Raw genomic sequence first — 27,695 nt, 5'->3', positions numbered from 1 at the left:
ATGATCTCACCGTCTGTGAGTTCAAGCCCCGCGTCGGGCTCTGTGCTGACAGTGCGGAGCCTGCTTGGGATTCTCTCTCTGTCTCTCCCTTAAAAATAAATAAGTAAACATTAAAAAAAGAAAGAAAGAAAACAGACTAGGTACATTTACTGCGGGAGGGATAGTTGCTGGTAATTAAGCTCACAATCCTGCAAGACAGATGAAACACCTTCATCAATAACTATGACAGGAGGCAGAACGTGGCCAGAGACATGAGGTGCGGACTGGAGGAGATGATTCAGAGGGGAGGCGGGGGTGAGCACAGAGCACGTTCTGGCACAAGGCCTTCCAGAGCCCACAAGTGCCAGGTGGCACCCACTTTTGGGCCTCCTGGTAGACTACAACATGAAGAAATGCCAAAACAAGGTTATAGAAATTGTAGTACGTCTTTAATGCTTCCACTAAACGTATCACTATGTCTAACACACGTACACGCAAAATCCAGTGCCGTGCAATTGCACTATATTCATGAAAGCATTAGAGAAGTCATTAAAATATTAATCCACTGTACATTTCAGGGGGGATGGCTTAAATTAAAGTTGTCTGATGAACATCTTCTTTGAAACCTGCTAGTGAATCTCAGGGACTGTGAAGCCTTGACGGGAGGCTAAGACCCCACCTGAGGACCATTGGGACACGAAAACCCCCAAGCTTTTTTTTCTCACATGCTCATATTGAGAATTATAGCAAAATCGTCATGAATTCCAAGCAGGAGCTTGTCTGCCATCTATAGAAAGAAGCACTTATCCGGTAGAACTGGGACGTTTTAATTTTGCCGAGGTGAATCACTCTAACAACTGAAGTCTGCCTCCTTCAGACGCCCAACTTTTACTATATTGAATGGGAACATTTCCACAGGCTTCTACTGTAGGGCTTTGAAAGTCACATTACCTACTCCTGACAAGCAGAAGTTTTGTCTCTTTCTGTTCTCATCGTACCACACGGCAACTGACGATACGGTTTCACCCTTTTTTGGCTCTGCTGCTGCCTTCCCGGTGCGGGAGCCACTTCCTGCTGCGGTTGGCACACCTGCCCCTCTCTGCGAAGCTTCCCTCTGGGTGGCGGTTACCCTGCACCCTGGCGCGCCGGAGCTGGGGGGATCAGATAAGCAGCTTGTTTACACCTGTTATGAGGAGTCTGTAACGTGAAAGAGGGGCCTGCAACATCTGGCCCTCATGGGGCTCAGTAGGCCGACTTTTGGATGGACGTTGAGGGTTTGGGGTTATGTTTTGTAGTTAAGTGTTGCTGGAAATGTGGCATCTACATGAGGGGTTGATAATATACTGATACGGTGATACGCTGATAATAGGCTGAACTGTATCCCTGCCCCCGAAGGTATATACTGATATCCTCATTTCCAGTACCTCAGAATTTGACTGTATTTGTTTTGTTTTTTTTTTTTATTAAATTTTTTTTTTCAACGTTTATTTATTTTTGGGACAGAGAGAGACAGAGCATGAACGGGGAAGGGTCAGAGAGAGAGGGAGACACAGAATCGGAAACAGGCTCCAGGCTCTGAGCCATCAGCCCAGAGCCCGACGCGGGGCTCGAACTCCCGGACCGCGAGATCGTGACCTGGCTGAAGTCGGACGCTTAACCGACTGCGCCACCCAGGCGCCCCGAATTTGACTGTATTTGGAGAAAGGGTCTTTTAAATTAAAATGAGTTATTAGAGGGGCACCTGGGTGGCGCAGTCGGTGAAGCGCCTGACTCTCGGTTTCAGCTCAGGTCATGATCTCACAGTTCGTGTGTCTGAGCCCTGCATAGCCTGCTTGGGATTCTCTTTCTCTCCCTCTCTCTCTTACCCTCCCCTGCTCTCTCACTCTCTCTCTCTCTCTCTCAAGTAAATAAATAAGCTGTTTTTTTTAAAAATAAGTTATTAGGGGTGCCTGGGTGGCTCAGTCGGTTAAGTGTCCGACTTCGGCTCAGGTCACGATCTTGTGGTTCACGAGTTCGAGCCCCACATCAGGCTCTGTGCTGACAGCTTGGAGCCTGGAGCCTGCTTCCGATTCTGCGTCTCCCTCTCTCTGACCCTCCCCCCATTCATGCTCTGTCTCTCTCTGTCTCAAAAATAAATAAACGTTAAAAAAAAATTTTAAAAAATGAGTTATTAGAGTAGACCCTAATGCAATGATTGGTGTCTTTATAAAACGTGGCCAGGGCACAGATGCACATGGAGAAGACAATGTGAAGACGTAGGGAGAGGAGAGCTATCTATAAGCTAAGGAAAGAGGCCTCAAAAGAAGCCCACCCTGGTGACAGTTTGATCTTGGACTTCCAGCTCCCAGAACTGTTAGCAAATAAGTTTCTTTTGTTTAAGCCACACGGTCAATGGTACCTTGTACGTCCGCCCTAGCCAACTGAGACACCAACCGGGCAGATGTTGCCCCTATGGCCTAGGGCCCTGGTGTTCACACCTGGAGTCGATAACATTAAAAGCTACCCTGAAGGCCCCCCTTGCCAAGCACGTGTCTCAGGACAACTCTTCCATTTAAGCCTTTGGTAAATTATTAATAATACTGGTTTTCCAAGCAGCGTAGTGTCAATGCATGGAACAGAAAGGAAAAGACAACTGGAAACTGAAAGAAGAAAGAGGAATGAGCTTCCAAGTATGCAGGCATAATTCAGAACTTGAGGGGGAAAAAATGTTTCACCTGCAGGAGATAAATTCTGAGTTATCAGTTAAAATCTAAGAAGAGCACCAGGAGGCATTGTCAGCTCTTTCCATAATAAATGTATCAGACAAAAAAAAAAAAAAAAAGCCAGAACTGGGAAATTTTTTTAAGTTTATTTATTTTGAGAGAGAGAGAGAAAAAAGAATGGGGGAGGGGCAAAGAGAGAGTAGGGGAGAGAGGGAGAGAGAGAATCCCAAGCAGGCTCCTGTCAGTGCAGAGCCCAGTGCGGGGCTTGATCTCATGAACCGTGAGATCATGACCTGAGCCGAGATCAAGAGTCAGATGCTTAACCGACTGAGCCACCCAGGCACCCCCAGAACTGGGAATTTTTACACACAAAACATTTTTTTTTTAAGTATAAAGGTAAATTGTTAGGGTATCCTCAGATAAAAACCACCATGCATGAAAGAAGAATGTGTGCGTGAAGTTCTAGTTTCAACAATTTAAGAAAGAATGAAAGAAAGGGGACTTAGAAATGAGGACAGATGAGACCAGGCAAAGGAGAGTGAGAAGGAGCAGAATCATAGTTTTTGAAATTATACACATGAAATCTGGGTGGAAAGGAGCTGCTTCTCCAAACCCCAGAGTTCCAGACCTAACAAAGGCCACTGGAGTTCGGAAAATGTTTTAGGAGAAACAGAAGGCAATCACTCTTTGCCTAATAAGTAAAAGACACTATTGTCCCTTCTCCTGATTGTCGGTACCAAAAACTTCACATAGATTTGAGGCAGATCTGTGTCACCATACGTGTGGATGGATAATATTAAAGGACTGTGGGCATTTGGGAAATTACTAATCGGCCAAGACTGAATTTAGGTGAGCAAACCCACTCACCCATCCTTGATCCTGGAGTCCCTACCTAAGGCAGAAGTGCTCTGTCCTCAGGGGGCACAGTGGCCCTCTAGAAGTCTGAGTGGGGTAGGAGACATGCAGGACAGGGGAGTTCCAAATCTTCACAAATCTTCAAGGACACTCTATTTTCTATTCCCTTACTAGCCCTAAAATTTCCTGTCTCCTTAGAAGTGGCGGCAGTTCCTAAGAATACATAAATGGTTGGGGTGCCTAGGTGGCTCAGTCAGTTGGGCAGTCGACTACGGCTCAGGTCATGATCTCACGGTCTGTGGGTTCAAGCCCTGCGTCGGACCCTGTGCTGGCAGCTCAAAGCCTGGAGCCTGCTTCCGATTCTGTGTCTCCGTCTCTCTCTGCCCCTTCCCTGCTTGCTGTCTCTCTCTTTCTCAAAAATAATAAACATTAAAATAAATAAATATTAAAAATTTTAAAAAAAGAATACGTAAATAGCAAAAATGTGCTTTTAAACTGTTTCTAGATATTAAGGCAGAAAAAAATGTAAACCAGCTTGGAGCCATTTGCAGTCCATTATCTCCTATTGAGAAGTACTATCCTTGTTTGCACGTTGTACCTGGCAGGTGCTAGTTAGAGCCTACTTGGCTCCTGGACTGTTATCCCTGGTTTCAGAGGTGTCCCTTCTAGACTCATTCCAAAAAGAGCAAACGCGTCCAGACTTGGTGCAGTTGAGCCCTGAGGCAATGAGCTGAGGTTATTAACACATTAGCTCCAAACCAGAGCCCCTGCAAGCCGGGAGCAGGGCCTGGCAGAGCTAACAAGTCAGATCCCAAAAAACCTGACAGACTGGAAAAGCAATCGCGGATGAGCGTGACCAGGTGTCCATAAATCAACCATTTAACCTCACCTGATTTTACTTCTCTGGTGACCAGAATGGCAGGAACTTGAGACACGTAACTCACCCACCTCTGAGCTCTAATTAAAGTTTGCTAAGAGCTTTATGATCTGCCCAGACAACTAGCCTGGGAATGCAAAAGTGCTCATGGTGCGGCTGTTATTATTTTGTTGTTGTTAGTATTATCCCGATTTTATAGTACTGATTCAGAGCATAATGGATTCTGAGGGTTCTGGTTTTGTTTTGTTCGTTCGAGGGGGGTAGTGCTGAGTCTCTATGTGTAATGTGCTCTCCTTCCCTTCTGACAATGACGCAGGCAATGTATGCGGCTGGAGAGACGGCCATGCACTAAACCATCCATTTCCTCTCCTCAACCTCCCTCTGCCCGGCAGACCTGGGTATGAGGTGACTAGTTGGGGTGGAGGATGGAGGCGCTATCTCTGAGCCACTCCTACATGTTCACCACATACACACACTGGTTAGTACGGGAATCCAACCCAGGCATTGGTTCAGAAACCTTTTTAGTTTACATTCTATGGCTTGAGATTTGGGTGCTAGCACGAAACAACTGGCCACCGGGGTTGAGGCTGGACATTTAACTGGATTCGTTTAACTCAGAACTTAAAGGAAACATACCCACACCCACACCCAGCCACTCAGTCCAAACATGGCACCATTGTTTGGGTTATCAGACAATTCAATCTATAAACAGCTAGGGGTTGAAGATTACAAAAAGTCAAACTTTGACCTCTTCGGTCCTGGAACTTAAGTAAACACAAAATCTTTGCATTTGGGAGACTCTTAGAGGAATATCAAGTCCAGATTTCAACACAACATCTGAACTTCCTTGATAACACTACCAATTAGTGGTTATGCACCCTTGAATACCTCAAGGCAGGAGATAGATTTATTTACCCTAAAATTAATGAAGCGTCAATGTCAGGGCCACTCAATTGCAAGAGCCTCTTCCAAGCCCTGTACTTAACTTTGTATCCCACATTTACATATTTTGTCTTCAAGAAGGCCCCCCAAATGTATTAACTTCAAGCTCCACAAAACCTAAGGTGGGGGTAATTATACTCCAAAGGGCAATCCAAAGTACCTTTATGGGAAAATAAAATCTGCCTCCCTACAAGTATGCCCGAAATATCAGAAATGTGTTTTGGGTAACATAGTGATATTTCTAAGACTGAGGGTGTTCATTGAGTGAGTAGAGCATTTAAGAGGGTCATCTGAAATTCCTGCAGTTAAATGTAACACCAAGTGCTCTTTTTTTTCCCCATTACCTTTCACAAGGCTGTTCCCTCTTTCTGGAAGCTTTCACCCCTTTTGTCAGATTATCTCCTACTTTGCTTTTGGATCTCAACTCATACCTCCTCAAGACTGTCCTCCCTAACTGCCCTGATCAGTGCTCATCTATAAAATATTATCGCATCGCGTTTCTTCATGGCACATAGCACACTGTAATCTCGGTCGTATTTACACACTTGTTTGATTACACTCCCTCTTCCCCCATCACACTTAAAGATGCATCAGGCTGGGACATCACCTTCCTTTTCTTACCCCTGCAAGCCCAAGCTAAGCAGAGAGCCTAGCACAGTACAGATCTGTAGACTGAATCAAGAGTGCACAATGAAGGCTAGAAGGAATTGGTAAAAGAAAAGGTCAAACACAAATTCAATAAAAACGAAAAAGTCAATGTTATAAAGAATTACACTTTAGCTCGTTATAAAATATGTTGTCTGACAACTATTTGCTGTCCAGCGATGAAATAGGCTGTCTTAAAAAGTGGAAGGTGGGGGCACCTGGGTGGCTCAGTTGGTTGAGCATCCGACTTCGGCTCAGGTCATGATCTCACAGTGTGGGTTCGAGCCCCACATCAGGCTCTGTGCTGACCGCTTGCTCAGAGCCTGGAGCCTGCTTCAGAATCCGTGTCTCCTTCTCTCTCTGCCCCTCCCCCACTCACACTTTGTCTCACTGTTTCTCAAAAATAAATAAATGTAAAAAAAATTTTTTTTTTTTTTTAAAGTGGAAGGTGTCCTTCAGAAGTACATGTGTAGTACTAAGGATGTTGAAGAGGGAAATTCCATACAGGTCTAGAGTTAGGCTCAGATCAACTAGATCATTTAAGATTTGTCCCACAAGAAATCCTGTTCATCCTGTTAAGCTTCTATTGATGGCATTGATGATGGTCTGCATATGTGTGGATACGGTTTCATGTTTAACAAGAAAGACATTAAACAGAACTAAATGGTTAGAAGTTTATGTTCAATATAGGTAGAAACCAACACATAGGAGTAAGTATAGGTACCCAAATAAAAACACAAGCACTGATGCCAACTTAATTCAAGAATGAATAAAGATTCCTCCCAAGATAGAATAACAGGGGCTGGATTTAACCTCCTACCTGAATCAACTGGAAAGGAAAACTCATGAAACAATGGTTTTCAAAAACTTGAAAAATAAGCACAGACTGTGATCCCTGAGTGGAGGGGGATAAAGGAGATGACTTCTGTGATTGAGCCAGCTTATTTCAAGATGCCCAGGCTGCAGCCAAGGAAGGGCAAACCACACAGAGCCTGCAGTCTTGCTGAGTGGGAAAAAGATCAGAGGTCAGAAAGGCCATGGTGCCAGGGCTGAAGAAAGAACCATGAGAATGAGTAGGGAGAAAAGTTTTTGGAACTCATACAGGGCTGGGAATAATTCATGTTCCTTTCAGCCAGAGTAGAATGCAAAGGCCATTAGATAGGGCAGGGGTTGGCAAACTATACAGCCCACAGGCCAAATCTTGCACACAGGTTGTCTTTGAAAGCTTGCAAACCAAGAATTATTTTTATATATTTAAAAGATTATAAAAACACACAAATAAAAATATGCAACAGGGGATGATCTCTATATATGGCCTATAAACCCTAGAATATTACCATATGGCCCCTTACCAAAAGGGTTTACCAATCTCTGAAACAGTGTTGAGAAAGTTACTGGTTTAGTAGTATAAATAAATTAGCCCTAAGCTAAAGGCTGCTCTGGACTTTTAAAAGCAAATTCAAAAGGATTCTACCAACTTATAGTAACTTAGCTAACAATGAACTAAATCTAACACTATTTAATGAAATACAACAAAATCCAGTGTCCTAAGACATAAAATTGACATCGAGCGTCCAGTAAAAATTTGCAAGACTGGCAAAGAAACAAGAAAATATTACCCTGTATCATTTACCTATTGCTGTATAACCCACTACCTCCAAAACGTGGTGGCTTCAGACAATAATCATTTATTATTTCTTATGTTTTTTGTGAATCAGAAATTCTTACAAAGCACAGTGGGGAATGCTTGCTTCTGCTTCACAATTCTGGGGGCCCAACCTGGAAGATTTGAAGCCTAGGGGCTAGAATTTTCTGAAGGCTTATTCAGCTACATATCTGGCAGTTTTACTGAGGAAAGAGTTAACAGAACAGATCTGGTTGCTTATTTGTTGCATATCTCCAAGAGAATCTGGAACCATGAATGACCCTTGGCCAACCACTGGCAATATGGCCCTTAGATGTCAGGTGATGATTTTGTTTGTGTGTACCTGGAGCAACGGGCTGTGCTATACTAGCCTGACAAGTTGTTTGGCTTGAGTAGCAAAATCAATGATGTGCACCTAGTTTCACTGTTGAGACCCTGAGTTTCAGTTGCCATGACTGGTCATGTGGTAAGATCTGCTTATGTGACCATGACCAGCACCTCAAAAAAGCCTGGGACCCTAAGACTCCCACAGGATTCCCTGGGTAGACACATTCCATACATGTTCTTATCAGTTCCTGCTGGGGAGAAAGCAGATTGTGTGTGGCCTCTGATGAAAGGCTCTGAAGCCAGTGCTGAACCAGTACTGAACGCGTCTGGGCTCTGCCCAGCGACCATACCTTCCCTGACGCTTTACTCAGTTACCCTTTATGATAAACTTTAGCTGTGAATATAACCTTCCCTTGAGTCTTGTGAGTCCTTGTGGCCAATCATCAAACTTGGGGTGGTCTTGGGACCCTCAAAAACACCAAGCAAATACAAATCAAAAGAAAGCCAAGTGTACCAAGTGTATAAGTTATCCATTGCTGCGTAACAAGTTACCCCAGATGTAGCCATCTCAAACAGCAAACTTTTATTATCTCATCGTTTCTGTGTATCAGGAATCTGGAGTGGCTTAGCTGGGTGTTCTTGTTCAGGGTCTGTCCCAGTCTAGGTGTCAGGCTTGGCTGGGTCCGAAGGATCTGCATACAAGCCCACTTGCCTGGTGGCTGGCCTCACTGCTCGGATTCTCCATAGGGCTGCTCATGACAAGACTTCCCCCAGAGGAGTATTCTGAGAGAGAGAGAGAGAAAGAAACATGGTCTGTGACAGAAGTCACAGTGTTTTATAATCTAATCTTAGAAGGGAAGTAACTTTGCTTTTACCATATTTTATTAGTCACACAGAGCAATTTTGGTACAATGTGAGAGAGGACTACAGAAGGGTGTGTGTACCCCAAGTATACCAGGGCTTGGGGATCATTGGAGACCATCTTGGGAGCTACTAAAACAGCTGTATTAACATCAGACAGGTAGATTCCAGAAGAAGGAATATATCAGGGATAAAGAGGGGCATTTCATTACAGTAAACGGGTCAATTCCCCAAGAAAATGAAAAATCCTATAGTGAGCTTCATGCCTACTTCTAAGACCCAAATGGAGGTTTTCTCCATTTGTGTTTGTTATAAATATTTTCTGTAGGGGATATTTGGCACATTTCTAATCCCATCTGTGCTCTAGCATCATCTTCATTGTAAGTTGTCTTTGTTGACATCAAGGGAATCCACAATCCGATATTTTTTCCTTTAGTAAAATAATTATGGAGATGCCATAAAAAAAATAAAAGCACATTTGTAAGCAGTTCTGCTTTAAATAAAAAAATCACAGTGAGAAAAAGTCACCTAGGTGTTAAGAAAGGGTGTGGGGATTTTAAGAAGTCAGAGTTCAGCAGAGCAAGCAGGAAATCATAGCCACAAACCAGAAACAAGGCCAAGGCGTCAGAGGCAGTGGTCATTTTTAATGATTGATAGGCCAGCCAAATTTGACATGGATGTCTTGGGAGTGGGGAGATGGCACTGGGAATCCATTAACCAAGCCTTGAGTATGTGAGGCTGAAGCTGTCTTGTTTGTTACTGACATCTTGGTACCTAGCACATAGTAAATGACTATAAAATGTTTACCTCTTTATGGAAAAAAGAAACAGTCTGTAATGGGAAGGCCTGCCAAAATGGACCAACATGTTTAAAGACATCATTTGAATATGTATTCCAGAATGTAGACATATATTTCAAGACTAGTGCATGTGGTCTCTTCCCAAATTCTAATAGCTTGTGATAAGAAGAAAAGAAGAATCTGGAAGCAAATTTTATACAAGAATCAAAATAGGCAAATTTCAGATTTCCCCTGGCATTCAAGACTCGCCTGATCTGGCTTTTACTTATTTTTCCAGACTTCTCTATCAGTTGTACCTTCTGGAAACCTGCTATTCCAGTCAAATTGGACAAATACTATATTATCTTGATTTAATTTGTACATATATCCCCACTTCTTAATATCTCTGAAATCAAGAAGTGTTTCACAATCCATGCATCTGGATTATGGCCCTCTTTTAAATTTGTCCTGTATTTTCTTCTCTCAGAGATTTGGTGAAAGGTATTTTTTCTGCCTCTTCTACATCCGTTGAAATCCAACCAATCTTTTCAGATGCAACTTGAATCCAAAATCTCCCAAAAACCTTTCCTAACCAGCCCTTCCAAAAATTAATTTGCTTTCTTCTCACCTACATGGTACCAACATCTAAGTTTACATATTCTGTACCACTTAATATGTGTCCCTGTCTTACTTCTCCTTCCAGATTATAAACATCCAGAGGACAAAAAATATGGCTCTTACAGCCTTGCATTTCTCATAGCAGGCAGGCAGCACCTATCTTCCTCATTTTGATGACCAGTAAATACTACTTCAGTGAGTGAAGAAATATGTTCATAATTATACACAATTATATTTAAAAGAATACAACTTGTTACAAATAATGGGAACAATTACAATAGGAAAACATGCCCCTGGTTAAACAGGAAAAAAAGCAAGCTGTGGAACAGAATGTATATAATGATATTTTTGCTAAATCAACAGCAAGTCCCTCCCTAGCATGTAGGATATGAATGTTTGTATATACACAGAAAGTTATTTGGAAGAACACAGTCCTAATGGTTAACATCAGTTATCTCTGGAACGTAGGATGACGTTGTTAAAATTATGAAAGTTCACAAGAGATTTTCCCTTTTCAGTTGTTTCCTTCACACACACACGCACGCACGCACACACATGTACACGCACACACATCTGCACGCAACAAAGTGTGTGAATTTGTTTTGCAGTGACAATTAAGGGGAAAAAAGACTAAAGGGCTGGTGATCCTTCAGGTACATAGCTTTATGGTGAAGGGGAACGAGAAAGCCCAAAATTCAATACATAGAAAGTTATGAGTTATGAGATATGACAACCAAGAAATAAGATTAATTCAGAAAACCGTAGAAGAAAAATAAATAGTTTTCTGAAGTCAGTTGTAACAGAATTCTGGGGCCTAATACACTGGTTGATTTAAAACTACGATCACACACAAAAAAGGTCAGGGCAGTGGGTCAGCGTAGGGAAGTCCATTACTTTAACAACAAAAACCCCTGTAGCTTATGTTAAAGTTTAAATGAAGCAAGATTCCTATTCAAGAGACATCCCTCAAATGTGCTTTTCCTCCTAAGAGTAGTCCCATCAGAGGCAGGAGAAAAGTGTGTATTTATATGGAATCCTATGACACCACTGATTCGAAATACACTGAATGAGATATTTGTATCTCTACCATTAGTAACAAGCAGTTAACTTTATTTTTTACTGCTAACCATGCACCCCGCACTGTGCTAAGTGTTTTCCAGGTTTTATTTTACTGGTGACTCCTCACAACCCTATGACATTACTGTTCCCATCTCACAGATGGGGACACTGAGACGTAGGCTAAACAAGTAATAGCATCAAGCTTGAACTCAGGACGTCTGTGAACTGATGCAGAATTCCTCACTCTTTGCCTCTTCACAAATGTGCCTGTCCCACCATCATACCTGTTATTGCTAGACGTCCTGTTCTTCCTTATTTCACTTTCTTACACCACTGCTGTGAAGGCGTGTCCTGATTGCCCTTATTTGTGCCAACGTTACACAAGACTCACCATCACGCAGCTCAGGTAAGTTCTTCCAGACAGAGAGGTACGTTCATCGCTGCATAAAGCATTTAGGCTACCAATCCCTTATACACCAAGTTTGAAGTCCAAAGAGGTTTGATAAATGAAAGGCTTTTTATAACTCATTTGATATCAAAGCCCGGCCAGACATAAACTCATTTAGCAACAAAACCTGCCCTGAACTGACTTGAAGCTATTTTTAATCTTCATTGATCACAATCAGTGTGAATTTTCATACACTTCACTGCTGAAATATTAATTTGCTTTAGTACAGGGTGCTGCCCAGATGTCACTCAGGGTTTTATGTATGGTACAATATATTTACCTTTTTACCCACCCAAGAGCCACAAGTCCTAAATTACAAAATACTTCTGGACCCCAAGGGTTTCAGATATGTAATTTCAGATGTGTATTTCCTTTCTCCTAACACTCCCCACCCCCTTGTTTTAAATTAAGTGTTTTCCCAAGTCTAATACTTAGATTTGGTGAATACGTAGATTTGTCTATGGCCAAGTTATACGCACACTTTGTAATCTCACAAAATTCAGCGACCACAGCGGCACCCTTCTTGAACTGTGTTCTTACACAAAAGGCATTACACAGCCCTACCCCCTTGCTGATTGTTTCATCATTCATTGACTGAGAGCCACTAAAACATTTTCCCCCCAAAGGATTAACTTTGTTTTCCCTTTCAGACCATTTCTAAGTGTGGGAGACTGCTTTGTTAGGCCACTGGTTGGCTGTTTTCCTGACTTTTTTGGAATATGTAAATCAGTTTATAATTCCATGTGGGATCGGATTAACCATAATGGGATTAAAATTAAGGCAATCCAGATGAGCCTTACACTTCTAACTGATCTGGGTTTTTTTAACCTGAATTTTCTGGATACATTTACCCAGACTCCCAGAGTTGGCTTTCTCATTCCTCTGCCATGATTTTCCGGTATTCTGTTGGTGTGCTTTCCCAACCTTTAGCGCCCAACCATAGCATCTGAAGATTCATTAAATCTGGCACTTCGGAAATTTACAAACTGCCAAGAATTATCATTCACTAACTGAAATTTTCCGTGATAGATATCTGGGTCACAAAACTGAATCCTGAAAGTCAAAGAAAGATCCCCAAACCAAGGAGAAGGAAAAGCACTTCTGACTTCAGGCACTTTTCTTGCTTTCCTGTGGTAAATCAGCTGCTATGACAGTAGACTCACTCAAAGAACATGCAACTCACTGCTTAAAATAGCCAAAGAGCGTTTTCCCCTAAGGAATCAGATTCTGCAAGAAATTACTAAGTCTTACAGTATTTCTATGAGCACTGCTTCAGCCATCAAGAATTAGAGGGTTGAAAACATTCGGCTGTTTCAGGTCCTTAAATTTTAGCGGAGAACAAAGGGGAATTCCGTGGTGTTTAGCATAGATGGATAGATATGCCTGTTGTTTTAAAAGCCTCCCATTTGGTTCAAGTTGAAATCATGTTGATTTGAAGTCCAGACTTTAAAAGCATTAATGAATCCTTATAACATCAGCGTGGCATACATAAAGGCCAGTACGCCCATTTTACAGGGGACTGATTAGAATGAAGATGTTGTCAGGTATATAAGATCTATTTCTACCTTAAAGTAAGTTTTTCAGTTCAGAAATAAGGTCTTGGGACTCAGCTCCGTGAGCAATTGCTATGCGATATGACTGCTTTTCTCTGCGTGCCCCGTTATTCTTTCTGACGCTGAAGGTCTGCCCTGTCACTTCCCAGAATATTGGTGGCACAAGCAGGGTTGAGGACCTGACAGACCCCTAAGGAAAGCAGTGGCTGCCCCCAGGAAATGGGGGAGGGGCATGCCTGCAGGGCTCCTGTGGGTTAGCAAGAGCTCTCTCTCCAGTCATCATACTCCATTCTCCTTAGCAAGCGTCCAGGGGCCCTGCTCCCTTACCTGCCCTTTCCCACTGAGGCCAGGCTGCTCTTGCCTCCGAATCCTTCTGTGGAGTTTCCCTCTCTCATCCGCCACTCTTGTGCACGGGGCCGAGCAACCAACGGCCTACGGGACTTGATGTGCGTGGGCCTGTTACCAAATGGAAACTGAAAGGCAGCGAATTTCATCTCCATGAGGCACCAGGGCTATTTCAGAGAGCAGGGGTGCCAGATTCATCTGTAGTGATGGTACTCAAAGGGTAATTGCAGAGAGCAGAGCAAAACCCTCACGAAAATCGGAAGTAATACACTGTAGTTTCGGGAAATTCTGAAAAGAGAAAACATGCTACGGACTTTTCTACTTCTCTCTCTTTTTAAAGGGTTACCTACCTTGTTTCTGTGCTAAGCACACATTTCCCTAAATGGCAACTTCACTCAAGTTCTTTCATCCTGTAGTATTTGTTTATTTATTCTACATCCACTTAGAATTTTTCTCTCCCCCCCACGCCTTTTTTTTTTCAGTAAATATAAGGATATAGGAAATGCATTAGCATTTATTATCTGTTGAGGCAGCAAGGTGCTTACCAAGCATGAGAAGCCAGTGAACGCCCCAGGCTTGGGTGCCCTCAGGGAGCTTATGTTCTGGGGACCTGAAAGAGCCTGAGGAGCAAAGCTGTCATGAACAAGTCACTTGTGTGGGGTTGCTCTGAAGGTTTCGCATTTGTCCGAAAAGAGTAGGATATGTTGATCTACATTGGATATTCTGGATCAAGTATCAATGAAATCCTATCCTAGGCTTTGGCACAAGACCAAATTTGAATTGTAGGAGATAGTCGTGGCCTTATACCGGAGTTTTTTTGTTTTGTTTTGTTTTGTTTTGTTTTGTTTTTTAACACAAACACTACCAAAGGAAACTCTAAAGCATTGTCTAAAATAATGCTTGCAACCGCGGGTTGAAAATTAAAACATTTAAAAATTTATAATAAAGAGATACGTTGGCATCTCTCTGTGTTCTTTGAATGGAATTTAACCAAAGACGTACATTAACTAGTCATTACAGTCAAAGTGATTTCACTGGCTGCTCATTTTTGCAGTGACCGTGTGACGGCTGCAAGTAGGGACTGCATCTGTCTGTCTTCCGGGGTCTACGTTTTATTGGTGGTCCCTCATCTTTCCCCTGTACTTCCTGGGAGCTACAGATCTCACTCCTAGGTCCATCCACATTCACATCATGTCTGAGGAGATACCATAGCCTCCCCCTGTGAGCCTCTGCTAGACCAACTTCACCCTGAGGAGATACTTTCTAAGTTTGTTTCTAATGTCTGGGCTCCTTTTTTATTCTGTCCTCAGAAGTTACTAATATCCACCCTTATGGCTCCACCAGCCCACACTCTGCCAAAGAAGGATTCCTTAATTCAGGAAATCAGATCCACTAAACTAACTATCTGGCTCTGCTTCAAATGCTCTTGTGAGTCAGGCTAAATGCTTTTGCTAATATAGTTGTCAAGAAATTGTGTTTGGGACCTGGGCTGAGAAACAGATGTCAGGGGCTACAGCTGTAGCCCTGTATCTGCAGACCGAGGGTAGCAGGGCCAAAGAATCGGACGTCCAATGAAGAGTCTGTCAGTCTTCCAGTTACTCAATGAGGCTGAGAAAGAGAAAGAGCTGGAGAAGTGCCTGGGTACTACTCTTGAATAACCACATCAGCCCCCTTTTAATTATTTATAGCAAATAGACATAGCTCTAAATGAATCTCAAGCTAGAAAGGGATATATTACCTAAGTTCACTGGAAAATGCTCAGGCTGCAGAGTTACTGGGGGACAGTCTCTGGCCGGACCAGAGACAGAGAGCCATCGGAGGCCAGTGAGCAGGCCAGGCCCGGCAGAACCATCTGACCCCAGCAGGGCAATAAACAGGCTCTTAGGGGACAGTGAAGAGCTGCCCCCTTTCAGCATAACCTCTGAGGACAGTGACCAAACACATTTGCATGAGCAGTTCATGTCAGTGGAGAATCTCAATACAAAAAGATCATTTTTGCCTATAATCTTTATTGATATATCTCAGTAGCATTTCCTTCTGACTTGGTACGACTAATATGTGTGCAAGCCCCCTGCTAGCTTCCATCTAGAAGTTATCTTCTGAGTTTTACCAGTTATTCCAAACATTATCTCAAATCGTAGTTCTTTGTTCTAGCAAAAATTTGAAGATGTTTATGCCATTTTTTAAACCTAGCACAATAAATAATGCCAGATTTGCCTCTGTAATAATGACATAGAGTAGGCAGAACCCAGCTCCTACTGAATTCTGTGAGTTTCATCACATTATGGTCCAGGAGGCACAGAGGCCTAATCAAAAGCATCCATTGGTATAATGTTTTGCATATGTCCTTCTCATGTTTCTCCATGTACATATATTATATATACGTGGCACTGTTATCTATAAAAAAGTAAAAAACTGGAAGCAACCTACATGTCCATAACTGGGGACATTTTTTTTTAAATTTACATTTTTTAATTAATTTAAGAATTTATTTATTTATTTTGAGAGACCGCACACACACACATGTAGGGGGAGGGGCAAGGAGAGAGGGAGAAAAAGAATCCCAAGCAGGTTCGATGCTGTCAGTACAGAGCCTGACATATGGCTCGAACTCACGAACCATGAGATCACGACCCGAGCCAAAATCAAGAGTCAGATGCTTAATCAACTGAGCCACCCAGGCACCCCACAACTGGGGAAATTTTCACCTATGTTATAGTATGCCTAGAACCTTTTGCAGCTCTTTCAATGACGTTAGAATATTTTGTAGCAATGTGGGGAAAGAATTGACTTGCATAGTTAAGTGAGAAGGCCAGGATACAAAATTATTTGGATGATTTGACATAACCTATATAAAAATTAATGCACATGACAGGGTGGGGAGTACAGGAAGAATACGTGCACACCTGATTAATAGGTGGTATTTTGGGCGTATGATCATAGGCCATTTCCTTCTTATTTTTCAAAATTTTCATAATGTTACTACATTGTTTTCACACAAAATCGAGCATATTATACATACACACATGCATGCCTCATCCAAGAGAGTTTGGACTTTTCTAGGCTGTGCATTTTAATATTATCAGTTATAAATAGAAGTAATTATTCAGACTAGTTTGACCTAGGGGACTTATTGGACTATATCATTAAAAAGTTCAGAAGATGGACCACCCTCAGGATGAGCTGTTCCAGAAACGCATTGCGCCCCCAGTGCTGGGGACCCATTCCTCTTGACTCCACCTGGCGGCATGTACCAGCCTTTTTGTCACACTTCTCCCTTGTGGCAGAAAAATGGCTACAGCAGCTCCATTTTAAATTTTTTTTTTTTTTCAACGTTTATTTATTTTTGGGACAGAGAGAGACAGAGCATGAACGGGGGAGGGGCAGAGAGAGAGGGAGACACAGAATCGGAAACAGGCTCCAGGCTCTGAGCCATCAGCCCAGAGCCCGACGCGGGGCTCGAACTCACCAGCGCGAGATCGTGACCTGGCTGAAGTCGGACGCTTAACCGACTGCGCCACCCAGGCGCCCCAGCAGCTCCATTTTAGAGAAAGAGCAAGGTCAACTTTGCTCCCGGTTGTCAAACAACAATCTTTGCTTCAGTCTGATGAGACCAGCATGGACCAGTTGCTGAGACCAGGGAACTGCTACACCGGCTTCAGGTTAAATTATGTCACCCGCGCACGCCGGTCTGCAGGAGGCTGATTACTGTTCACAAATAGTTACTGCCTCTCCCTGCTGGAGGATTATACTTCCCCACCTCACTCACATCAGGTTTAACCCTAAGTTGCACTGGCTATTGAAATGCAAAACACCAACGTTCAATACCAAAATGTGACATAGTTGTTTAAGGCTACACTTGGCTTCCCTGAAGCCATTTTGTTCCTTCTGTCAGGTAGAAGCATTCAGAGTCAGTGTGTGGTTTGCCATACTCTTTCTTCTCTGTACAGTCTCTGGCGATATCCCAAACAGAAGCTTCAGTGTCAGCCTGGGTTCAAAAATAAAGATGAAATGGGGTTGAGCCACAGCCAACCCAGACTGCACATGTAGCATGAGCTGCACCTTTGTTATCTGCTGCTGATTTGGGGGCTGCTTGCTGCAGAACATAACCTTCCTTCCCTGACTGGACTTGAGTCCTAGCTTAGCCATTTCTTTGCTACATGAACTTGGGTAAGTTATTTCACTTCTCTATACTTTCTTTATTTGCAAAATAGAGATGATACATAAAACTCCTGGTACCTACGGTAGTCCCCCCTTATCTGTGGGGGATATATTCACCCCCAGTGGGTGCCTGAAATGACCAATAGTACCGAACCCTAGATATACTATGTTTTTTCCTACATTCATACTTATGATAAAGTTCAATTTCTAAATTTCATGCAGTAAGATATTAATGATAACTAATAACTGATAATAAGATAAAACAGTCATATCAACAGATTGTAACAAAAATTATATTAATATGGCCTCTCTCAAAATATCTTATGTACAAGACTCCCCCTTCTTGTGATGATGTCAGGCGATAAAATGCTTATGCAATGAGATGCAGTGAGGTGACACAGCGTTAGGCCACTACTGACCTGATGATACATTAGAAGGAGGACCACCCACTTCTGGACTGCAGCTCCCCCTGGGTAACCAAAACCCCAGAAAACACAATCATAGATGAGGAGAGACTACTGGATTCAGAAATGACAACTGTGATTATTTGTTGATAATAAGAATTATAATTCTTACTTCCATGGGGGATTTTCTCCTAATTTATCTTTGTGATTTTTAGGAAGGAAAAAAGTCCATCTGAAAAATAAGGTATATTACATTCTTCTTCACCAAGACAAAGTTACCCAGAGTTTCAGTATATATACTAATTATCTGTAGCTAGAAGAAGAAATTCCTCCTCAAGATATAAATGTTAGTTCCTTGAAACGTTCTTCCCTTCTTGAGAAATAAAAAAATATTAACCCAAAATTTCATATGGGAAAAATGTTTTATCACGCTCAATACCAGAATGTGATAAAGCTATTCAACAGTATTGTTGGCTTCACTGAAGTAATTTTGTTTCTTCTCGGAGTTATCTATTATTGAAGATAGCCAAGCAATGGATATTGAAATAGATGATTTTTCTATTCCATTGTGAAAAGTCTTGTGTTCCCTGACCCCTTCCCATAAAGTGATGCATTCTTGTGTGTGTGTGTGTGTGTGCGCGCGCATGTGTGTGTGCGTGCGTGCGTGTGTGTGTGTGTGTGTGTGTGTGTGTGAGGGACCGAGGGAAGGAGAGAGAGATTATAGTCAGAGAAATGCAATTTAAAAGTAAAATTTCTACTTTCTTCCTTGAGAATGTAATTAAATCTAGACTTGAATCTAAGTTGACTTGATTTTGTAATCAATAATTATTTTACATTATGGAATACATTTTCCATCTTAGACATTTATCACTGACATCTGATATCTAGCATGTTTTTTCAGATTATAGGTTTTATCTTGCTTGGTTTTTCTGGTATCCAGTAATTAAGGTATGAGGCAAGTGTTTATTCCCTTAGATAAACAAATGTGCTTTGAAGAATGCAGTATAAATCATGGTTTAAAGGCATTAGGGTAGTAGCTCCTACAAACTGCTCTGCCACAGAATTACCTGAAATCTTACACACACACACACACACACACACACACACACACACACACACACACATATACACATGCACACACCTTTCTGGGCCCTACCCCAGGACTTGTGAATTACAATCTCTGGAAGAGGGGCTCAAAAATTATATTTAAAAATCCCAGGGCATGACATCACCAAGATGGTGACATAGGATGTTCCTGACTTCTCTCCCCCTCACAAGAACAACTAACATCTGTTCAAGTATTAAGACACCACTGAGAGAATCCTAGAATATGAAGGTAAAGCTGAAGCTCTCCCCTGCACCTCAGAGACCAGGACAGACTACATTAGAAAGTTTTTCAAACTTTATCATTTTAATTCCCACTAGGATTGGTCCCAGTGGATCTACATCCTCCTTAACAGTTGTTATTGTCAGATTTATTTTTTATTAAAATGTTTATTTTTTGCCAATAAAAATGGATATACAATTTGGAGAAAAATTTCTCAAAGACCCAGATTTTGGTTTCTAACCAAGGATCCTTATGAAATGACTGATTCCAGGGCCGGGGTGGGGAAAATGTAAGATGAGCTTGGAACATTTTCTTGTGCCAGAAAGTAGAAAATTGCTCAAAGAATGATGGGAGTCATGTCAAAGCACACACAACTCTGCTTGACAGGAGTCTTGCTGGCCACATCTGGAAAATTTGAATATGAAAGTAAAGTAATAGCAATAATAGATTAGAATCCACTGAATAAAATATATATATTGATATATTCAAAGGAAGGAAGGAAGGAAGGATGGAAGAAAGGAAGGAAAAAGGGAGGGAGAGAGGAAGGAAGGAAGATGGAAGGGAGAAAGGGAGGGAGGAAGGAAAAGTTCTTATGAAAGAATGTCAACTTATACATGTGGAAGGAATAATACAATTAGAAAATCACCAGTTGGGCAAGAATAATCAATAGATGCTAAAACTAATAGTTAAGAGTTTGATGAGGAATAGAAAGAATATTTACATCATTTCAAAGCATCTCCCCACAAATGACATCCTAATGACAGAGGGAAAACAGTAAATTTACAGTGAAAAAGTCTGCAGGCACCATCTGTATTGGCTTGAATGGTGTCCCCTAAAAGATATGTTTACATCCTAACCCCCAGGATCTGTGAATGTGCCTTTTCACATGCACACAGGGTCTTTGCAGACATAATTAAAGATTTAATGAAATCATTCTGAATTACCCGAGCCCTAAACACAATGACAAGTGTCCTTATAAGAGACAGAAGGGGAGAAGGCATGGACAGAGAGAAGGAGGAGAAGGCCATGTGAATATAGAGGCAGAGAAGCTACGAGAAACGCCAACTGCTATGAGAAGCCAGAAGATGAAAGGAAGGATTATACCCTAGACTTTCCAGGGGGAATACAGTCCTGACAACTTGTTTGAAAACACGTGATTTGTGGTAATTTGTTATGGTGGCCCTAGGAAACGAATACGCCACCTTAACCCAATGATCAGTGTTAGTATCACCAATAGAGGGATTAACCTACATCCTGTGGCTCTTGATGAGATGTGCTAGAAAGCTCGCAGCCTCACTCACATAATGTTCCTGCCCAAACTGCACAACCTGAATCTAATCATGAGGAAAGAGTGGACACATCCAAATTGAGACCCATTCTCCAAAGAATGGGTGTGTACTCTTGAAAAATATTGAGGTTATAAAAAAACCAACAAAAGGCTGAGGAACTGTTCCAGATTAAAGAAGACTAAAAAAAAAAATATGACAACAAAATATAACGAGTGTCCCGGTCTGTGAAAAAAACAGTCATTTGGGGGATATTTGGCAAAGCTTGAGTATTGGATAATAGTATTTTATCAATCTTCAAGTTCTTATTTTTGTTACTCATATTATGATCATGTGACAGAATATCCTTGTTTCCAGGAAATAAACACTGAATATCAAGGGGCAGGGGGTCATACTGTCTGCAGCTTATTCCCAAATGATCCAGAAAAAAAGAATCTATGCATACATATAGAAAAAGAATGAAGAAGTACATCTGGCAAAGGTTAATAAGTGGTACGCAAGAGTTCTTTGTGCCATGATTGCCTTTTTCAGCAATTTTGAAATTACTTCAAAATAAGATATTTTTTAAAAGCTTGCTAGATTATTATAACGTGCAGCTGGGGATGACAACCACTGCATTAAAATTCACTTGTTAAGGCAGTGGTTCTCATCTGGGTGACTCTGCCATCCAGAAAACAGAGAAAAGTCTGAAGACATTTTTGATGGTCAATTACTGCACACGGTGGGGAGAGGAGAGCAGGGATCCGGAGGGTGCCACAGGCATCTAGTGTGTATAGAGGCCAGGGATGCTGCTAAAATAGTAAAATGCATAGGACAGCCACCCGTAAGTAATTATCTGACCTTAAATGTCAACGGTGCCACCGCTAAAAACCTTGCTTTAAGGAAATGATACACCTTCGCCAATAGAACCGGAGTCTAAACACTTATGGAAAATGGCACCAAGTTAATATGGGTTTAAAATGCTCCCCACAGCAACATTATATATCAACCAAAGATTCCCATTTTGTGTGAAAATACATTTGCATTTCAAGACTTGGAAGCCACAGACAGAAATGCATACAGTGACATGTGACACCAAACATCAGACAAGAGTATAAAGGAAAGGAGACGCGTAGAAGTTTGGCTCATTCATTTTAACATCAACCAAGTAGCTTTCATAATTTTAGACAAGTCCACTGCAAACGCCATTGCAGGGCATGTGAACAGGTCGGTGAGAACGACAAATAGACTCCTCTCAAACTTACGACTATATTCGTAAAGCAGTATAAATATATTACATTACTGGTTACCTGGGGTAATCCATATCACTTCTTTCTACATCTAATGAGATCTCCCATTTCTGTATTTTTACCATAGGAGAGCTACACAAACATCACCATAACTGAGTGACGAATCAGACAGTGTTAGTCAGATTTTCACATAACAATCCACAAAACCTCAATGACTCTCAACAGCAAACATTCATTTCTCATTCATTGGTATGTGCCCTGGCTGAGTTGACCCTGCTTCAAGTTCAGGTCTGCTCTGCATGTCCCTCACTCCGGGACCAGTGATCCCCTGGACAGATGGCCATTGCCTCATGGTAGATCACAGGCGCTCTAGAAGCCAGGCCAAACTCTGCGAGTACATTTAAAGCGTTGCTCACATCACATGTGCTAATATCCTGAATCTCCATGTCGGTATAAGTATTTTTATCTCGGTTTAATTGTTACATAGTATTCTGTAGCATAGGAATGCCATCATTTATTAAGCCTCTTATAACTGTACATTGAGATTATTTCCAATTCTCCCCCTATTATATGCGATGCTGTGATAAACATTTTGTAACTCAATTTTTATCTGAATTAACCATTCACTGTTAAGGAAGAAAACATCCAAAAGTGGAATTTCTGGATGAAGGCCTAGAAACAATTATTTTCAAAAGGTTTTTCTTCTCAGTGTTGTCTGGCGTTCAAATCAAAGCAGTCAATGTTAGGCAGTCAGTTGGGAATACGAGGATTTAAGGTATTGACACATGTATGTGGGTGGGTAGGCATGGTAGAGGAGCAGAAGAGAGGGGGAAAAAGAAGAAGGGAGGAGAAATTGATTGTGAAAATCATCCGAATCCATGTAGAATGATACCAGACACTGTATAAGAATTACTGGTTGTAGCAGGAAACCCCTCAAAGAGCCAGTTGTACTGTAGTTGATTTGTAAATGAAATAAAAAAAAACGAACCACTCAAATCAGAACACAGCTAAATGCTGTAAAAATTTAGTGATTTTTATAAGACACACAAATATACAGCTAGTAAATTATTGGACCTAAGAATTTTTAACTACAATCTATTAATTTGATCTCCTTTTTGTCAATAAATCATTAAGAGCAGTGGTTCTCAACAGGGGTAGGTGGGTGTTATAGTTGTCTATTGCTATGTAACAAATCACCCCAAAATTTAGTGGCTGAAGACAACAAATCATTATTATCACTGATGGTTCTGTGGGTCAACTGGGCTCAGGTGAGCAGCTCTCTCATGGTGCCTGTCATGTAGCTGCAGGCAGATATTGGCTGGGGTTGAATCATCTGAGAGTTCAACCGGGTTGGGTGTCCAAGATGGCTCCCTCACAGGACCGGCATTGATGCTCATTGCTGGCTGTGAGCTCAGCTGAATGTGTCAACCCGAGTGGCCAAATGTGGCCTCTCCTTCTAGTTTGTGACCCTCACAGCATGGTGGCTACACTCAGAGATGAAGTGTCCTGAGAGGGTGGATCCCAAGAGTGAGTGTTTCAAAGTCCCAGGTGGTAGCTCCTTATGATCTAATCTTGGAAGTTCCAGAATATTGCTTCTTCTGTATTCTTTTGTCTCAGTGAATCACTCAGGTCTTCCCAAAAGCAAAGGGAGAAGAATTTGATTTTGGCCTCTTGATCAGAGAGCAGCAAGTCCCGTCGCAGAAGAGTGTGTGGGATGGAAACTATTTCTGTGGCCATCTTTGGAAGATGCAATCTCTACCAGGGCGGTGGGGGGGGGGGGGGGGGGGTGGTGAAAAGTTGTCTGAAGTTCTCTGAAATTGTTGACTAGTTTTCACCCGTTTATGTCTTTCTCTGAAGAGAATCCCAAATATTAGTAAGATTCTCAAAGGAATCTGCAACCAAAATAAATAAATAAAAAGTAGAAACAATCACAAATCTAGGTAGATTATGGTATGTTACATAATTAAGTTTATTTTATACCCTGATATTCCTTTTAAAGATACTTGATCTCTGCTATTAACTTGGAATTGTTCAGCATCTAGCTATGATTCACTAACAAATTCATCCAATTAAACATTTTAAAAAATGTCAGATAATTCTGTCAATGTGACAAGTTAAATAAAACCAGATACACATACACACACATACACTCATGTACACGTATATAAACATGGTCTGAATTTTAAACAGAGAAGCCTGATTAAATGGGGTTTGTATTTTGGACCACTGTTGCCACCAAGCTACCTGTATTTGATACTTAGGAGAGTTCTAATACACTTAATATTCTACACACAGTTCGGGGAAATTTTCTTTTTAGATGCCTGCAGCACAGGGCACAATAATTTCCAACATACAGCATGAGATTTGACTACTTTATCTCAGCATATGTAACTATAACTGTTATTGTTCACAAAATTATCTGGTTTTTATTACAGCATTGGACTCTGTGACACCCCAGAATCCATGACTGCCTCAGACAGGCTCCATTTATAGTAAGAACTATTTCTGTTTATGCCGCTCTACTTGCTATTAGTTTCACGAACTTATGCCCTCTGGATTTCAATGGTGGGGGAACAGGAGGGCAGAGAATTCAGGAAGGGATGGATGCAGGAATCAACAGCCAGCTACGTGTTCCACAAGAGGGGCATTTTTTTTGCTGCTGCTGTTGAGATTGAGGTGTCTCTTAAGTTTATCTCGCATGTTCATCTCCATTATCATCCTCTTTTCAAATGATACCTTCTTTTTTTTAAGTTTATTTTTGAGAGAGAGAGAGAGAGAGGGAGAGGGAGAGAATCCCAAGCAGGCTCCTTGCCCAACACAGGGCTCAGTCTCACGACGTTGAGATCACGACCTGAGCTGAAAGCAAGAGTCAGACGCTTGACTGATTGAACCACCCAGGTGCCCCTCAAGCAATGCCCTCTTAAAGAGACTGGGTCAGTTGTTCCGTGACATTCTGGGCTTTGCTGATTTTTTCAACACGTTTCCTATAGATTTAAAGGCTTGATTAGATTCAGGGTGAACATTTTTCCATGGATGCTTCACAGATGCTCCTATGTATTTCATATGACATCACACAAGGACGTGCATAGTATCTATTTGCCTTGCCTTTAATGACACTGATTGATCTGCAGATCCAGATGGGGACTGCCTGATTCCTGGCTGTAAAGTTGTTGGCTGACCTTCTGACTCCCTTGGAATAATATCTAGTTCCTCATTTATATTTTGCTTCTTAGTTTTAGCATCCATAAATGTTTATTGCCTGAATCAGTTATTTCATTAGATGTAAAAGGGTGAATTTTTCTAATTTTATCATTTCTTCTACATTTACTAGCTAGAATACTTGTATAAGAAAACTCTCCCTCATTAACTAGGGCTATATTATAAAATTTTGAAAATAGAGTTTTCACATGGAAGGCAGATCAAGGCTTACTTTTCCAGTTAATTACTAATTTTCAGAGAACAAGTTAATAGACTATGGCCAATAGTGATAAGTGAATTATGTTTGTTACTTTGGCTTTCTCTTTTGAGTATCATTATGAATTCAGGAATATTTATTTCACTATTGTGTTTTGATCAGTTGCCATTATTTTTCTTGTTGATGGTAAAATTGTCCACTTTTAGGCAGTGGGCAGATTCCCTGCTTTCCAGCATAACAAGATGATCTAGTCTCAGTTTGTCATTTGCCACTCCACACCTGGAACCAGATCTCTCCAAGAATCCCCAGTTCCTTTTTCTGAGACTGTAGTCCGAATGCTAACATTCTCATCATTACTGGACTGTCATTGCTACTGGGTCTTTTCTGTGGACAGAACTTTAACATTTTGAATTTTAAAAGACTCATATTCACAATTCAAATATATTTGAATATTCGATATATCACATTCAAATTTCAAATATTCAAACAGTTTAAATTTAAACGTAATCAAAAGTAACCTACACGTGATTATTAAATCATTATATCGTACACCTGAAACTAATATAACACTGTATGTGGATTGTACTTGAATTTAAAAAATAAATAAGTAAAATGTTTTAAAGTAACCTACTGGGTTTTTTAAAGTTTTATATCGGTATCTTCCTTCTCTCAGACATTACTACATTAATGTAATTACTTATTTATAAGTATAATATAATAACTTTAAAATGTCAATATAGCATAATGAGATACAGTAATATTATTACTAACAATCAGGTACTGAATGCAGGTGAAGATTTCTTTGTATTTTTGTTAGAATATATTCCAGTAACGATGTGTGACATACCCTATGTTTCAAAATACCCAATGGACCCAAGTATAAGCAAAAGCTTTTCTCTTGAGGAAGAAGAAAGGTCTAGCTAGGTTAATGGTCAGAATGGCTTCGGTTACCTAGTCTGGGCCCTCCCCCAGCCCTGAGAAGGCAGGAGAAAAGGCCCGAGATGAGTAGACAGTGGGCTGCATTGGCCTGTGGACACAGCCCAGCCAGAGACGCTCTGAGCCCCGCCCTCCAGGACTGCTGGGTGCCTGTGGCCGCCGAGGACAGATGCCCCGAGCTGCACTGAACAAAGACAGATGAAATACGAGATTCGTGTCTATCTGCGCGCAGCGTCTGCGCAGTTGACTGCAAGCATGAGGTAGCCAGACACTTCACCGCAGTGTTGGGAATGTTTCATAGCAGTTCGGCACTTGAAAAGAATAAATTGTATAAATGAAAAGTATATGCTTCCTCCCAGCCCCTAGATCATTCAGAACATTTCATTGGACAGTACGTGGCACCAGCCTGCCATTTTTGAGTGCATCACAGGGCTTGTTGCTATTATTTATCTTGTTCTTATCACGTTGGTATTTAAGCATCTTATCGCTGTACAGGAGAGAAAAGGTCTGTTCTGCGGGCTGTGCTTTTCAACCAGTGATTCAGGAGTACTGATACACTTGCTCTGTTTTGAGCTGCACTCACATTTCTGCTGGGAGGCAACAACAAGGAAAACACAGGTGAGCTTGGCAGCCTTTGGGGAGGCAGCAGGTGGGAGGAGAATAATCAAGAAAAGCAAAGAAAGGCTTTGGTTCTTTAGGTAAACGGAAACCTGTGTTCTCTCCCTTTGAGACGCTGCAAAGTAACAGTCTTGCTTTCTTCCCTTCTCCCCTTTTCTTCTTCTGTTTTGCCCAAATCTGTTGTTTCAAGCTCAGAAGAGAGTGGTAACCTGTTCAGATCCAGTTCTCTGTCTCCCGTCTAATTAATTAGGCCTGGCCTCCAGGACCCCCCGCCTTCCCACCACCTCACAAATCTTGGAAACCTGCTTAGTTCAATCCATCAGCCTGAATTACTGGGAACAATTTGGCCACTCTGTTTCGTATTCTTCTAGCCCTTTCCTTAACCCCTCATATTCACAAACTATTTGCTTAAGGCAATAATGTCAATCATTAATGTAATCAGCATTCCATAGAGAGCTTGCTAGAAATACCAGCTCCTCCAGCCTGCATTTAAATTCTGATCTAATAAGATCAGGTAATAATAGGGCTGTAGTGATACTGACGAAGGAAGTCCAGGACTTGCACTTCAAGGAAAAATGGCTTCAACACACGAGGAGAGGATGAAATAAAGGAGAGTCCTTAGATGCTGCCTGCGAAGCCCAGGCCTCCTAGGAGGACGGAGTACTACTCAGCAATACAAAGGAAC

At 41.6% G+C, this 27,695-nt stretch overlaps 2 long non-coding RNA genes across 3 annotated transcripts in view; one reads left to right on the top strand and one right to left on the bottom strand.

Annotated features, from left to right (window-relative positions):
- Positions 1-8,532: 8,532 nt before the first annotated feature.
- LOC147578600 (uncharacterized) lies at positions 8,533-13,949 on the bottom strand. Its single transcript, XR_015255407.1, has 2 exons — positions 13,617-13,949; positions 8,533-8,755 (listed from the first exon to the last, which is right to left on the bottom strand). It is a non-coding gene; the product is annotated as an uncharacterized LOC147578600 (long non-coding RNA).
- A 3,222-nt stretch (positions 13,950-17,171) lies between these two features.
- The window catches only part of LOC147578599 (uncharacterized), a 71,283-nt gene continuing 60,759 nt past the window's right edge, over positions 17,172-27,695 (top strand). Inside the window, exons 1-2 of one of the 2 annotated variants that reach the window (XR_015255406.1) lie at positions 17,172-17,808; positions 26,891-27,010. This is a non-coding gene — a long non-coding RNA (uncharacterized LOC147578599). The remainder of the gene's footprint in view (positions 17,809-26,890; positions 27,011-27,695) is intronic. The other variant, XR_015255405.1, reaches the window with a different exon arrangement.

The sequence above is a fragment of the Puma concolor genome, chromosome C1 (genome assembly GCF_028749965.1).
Source record: "Puma concolor isolate L17-30 chromosome C1, mPumCon1.1.hap2, whole genome shotgun sequence".
NCBI classification, from domain to species: domain Eukaryota; kingdom Metazoa; phylum Chordata; class Mammalia; order Carnivora; family Felidae; genus Puma; species Puma concolor.
This window is presented reverse-complemented; position numbering and strand designations above follow the sequence as displayed.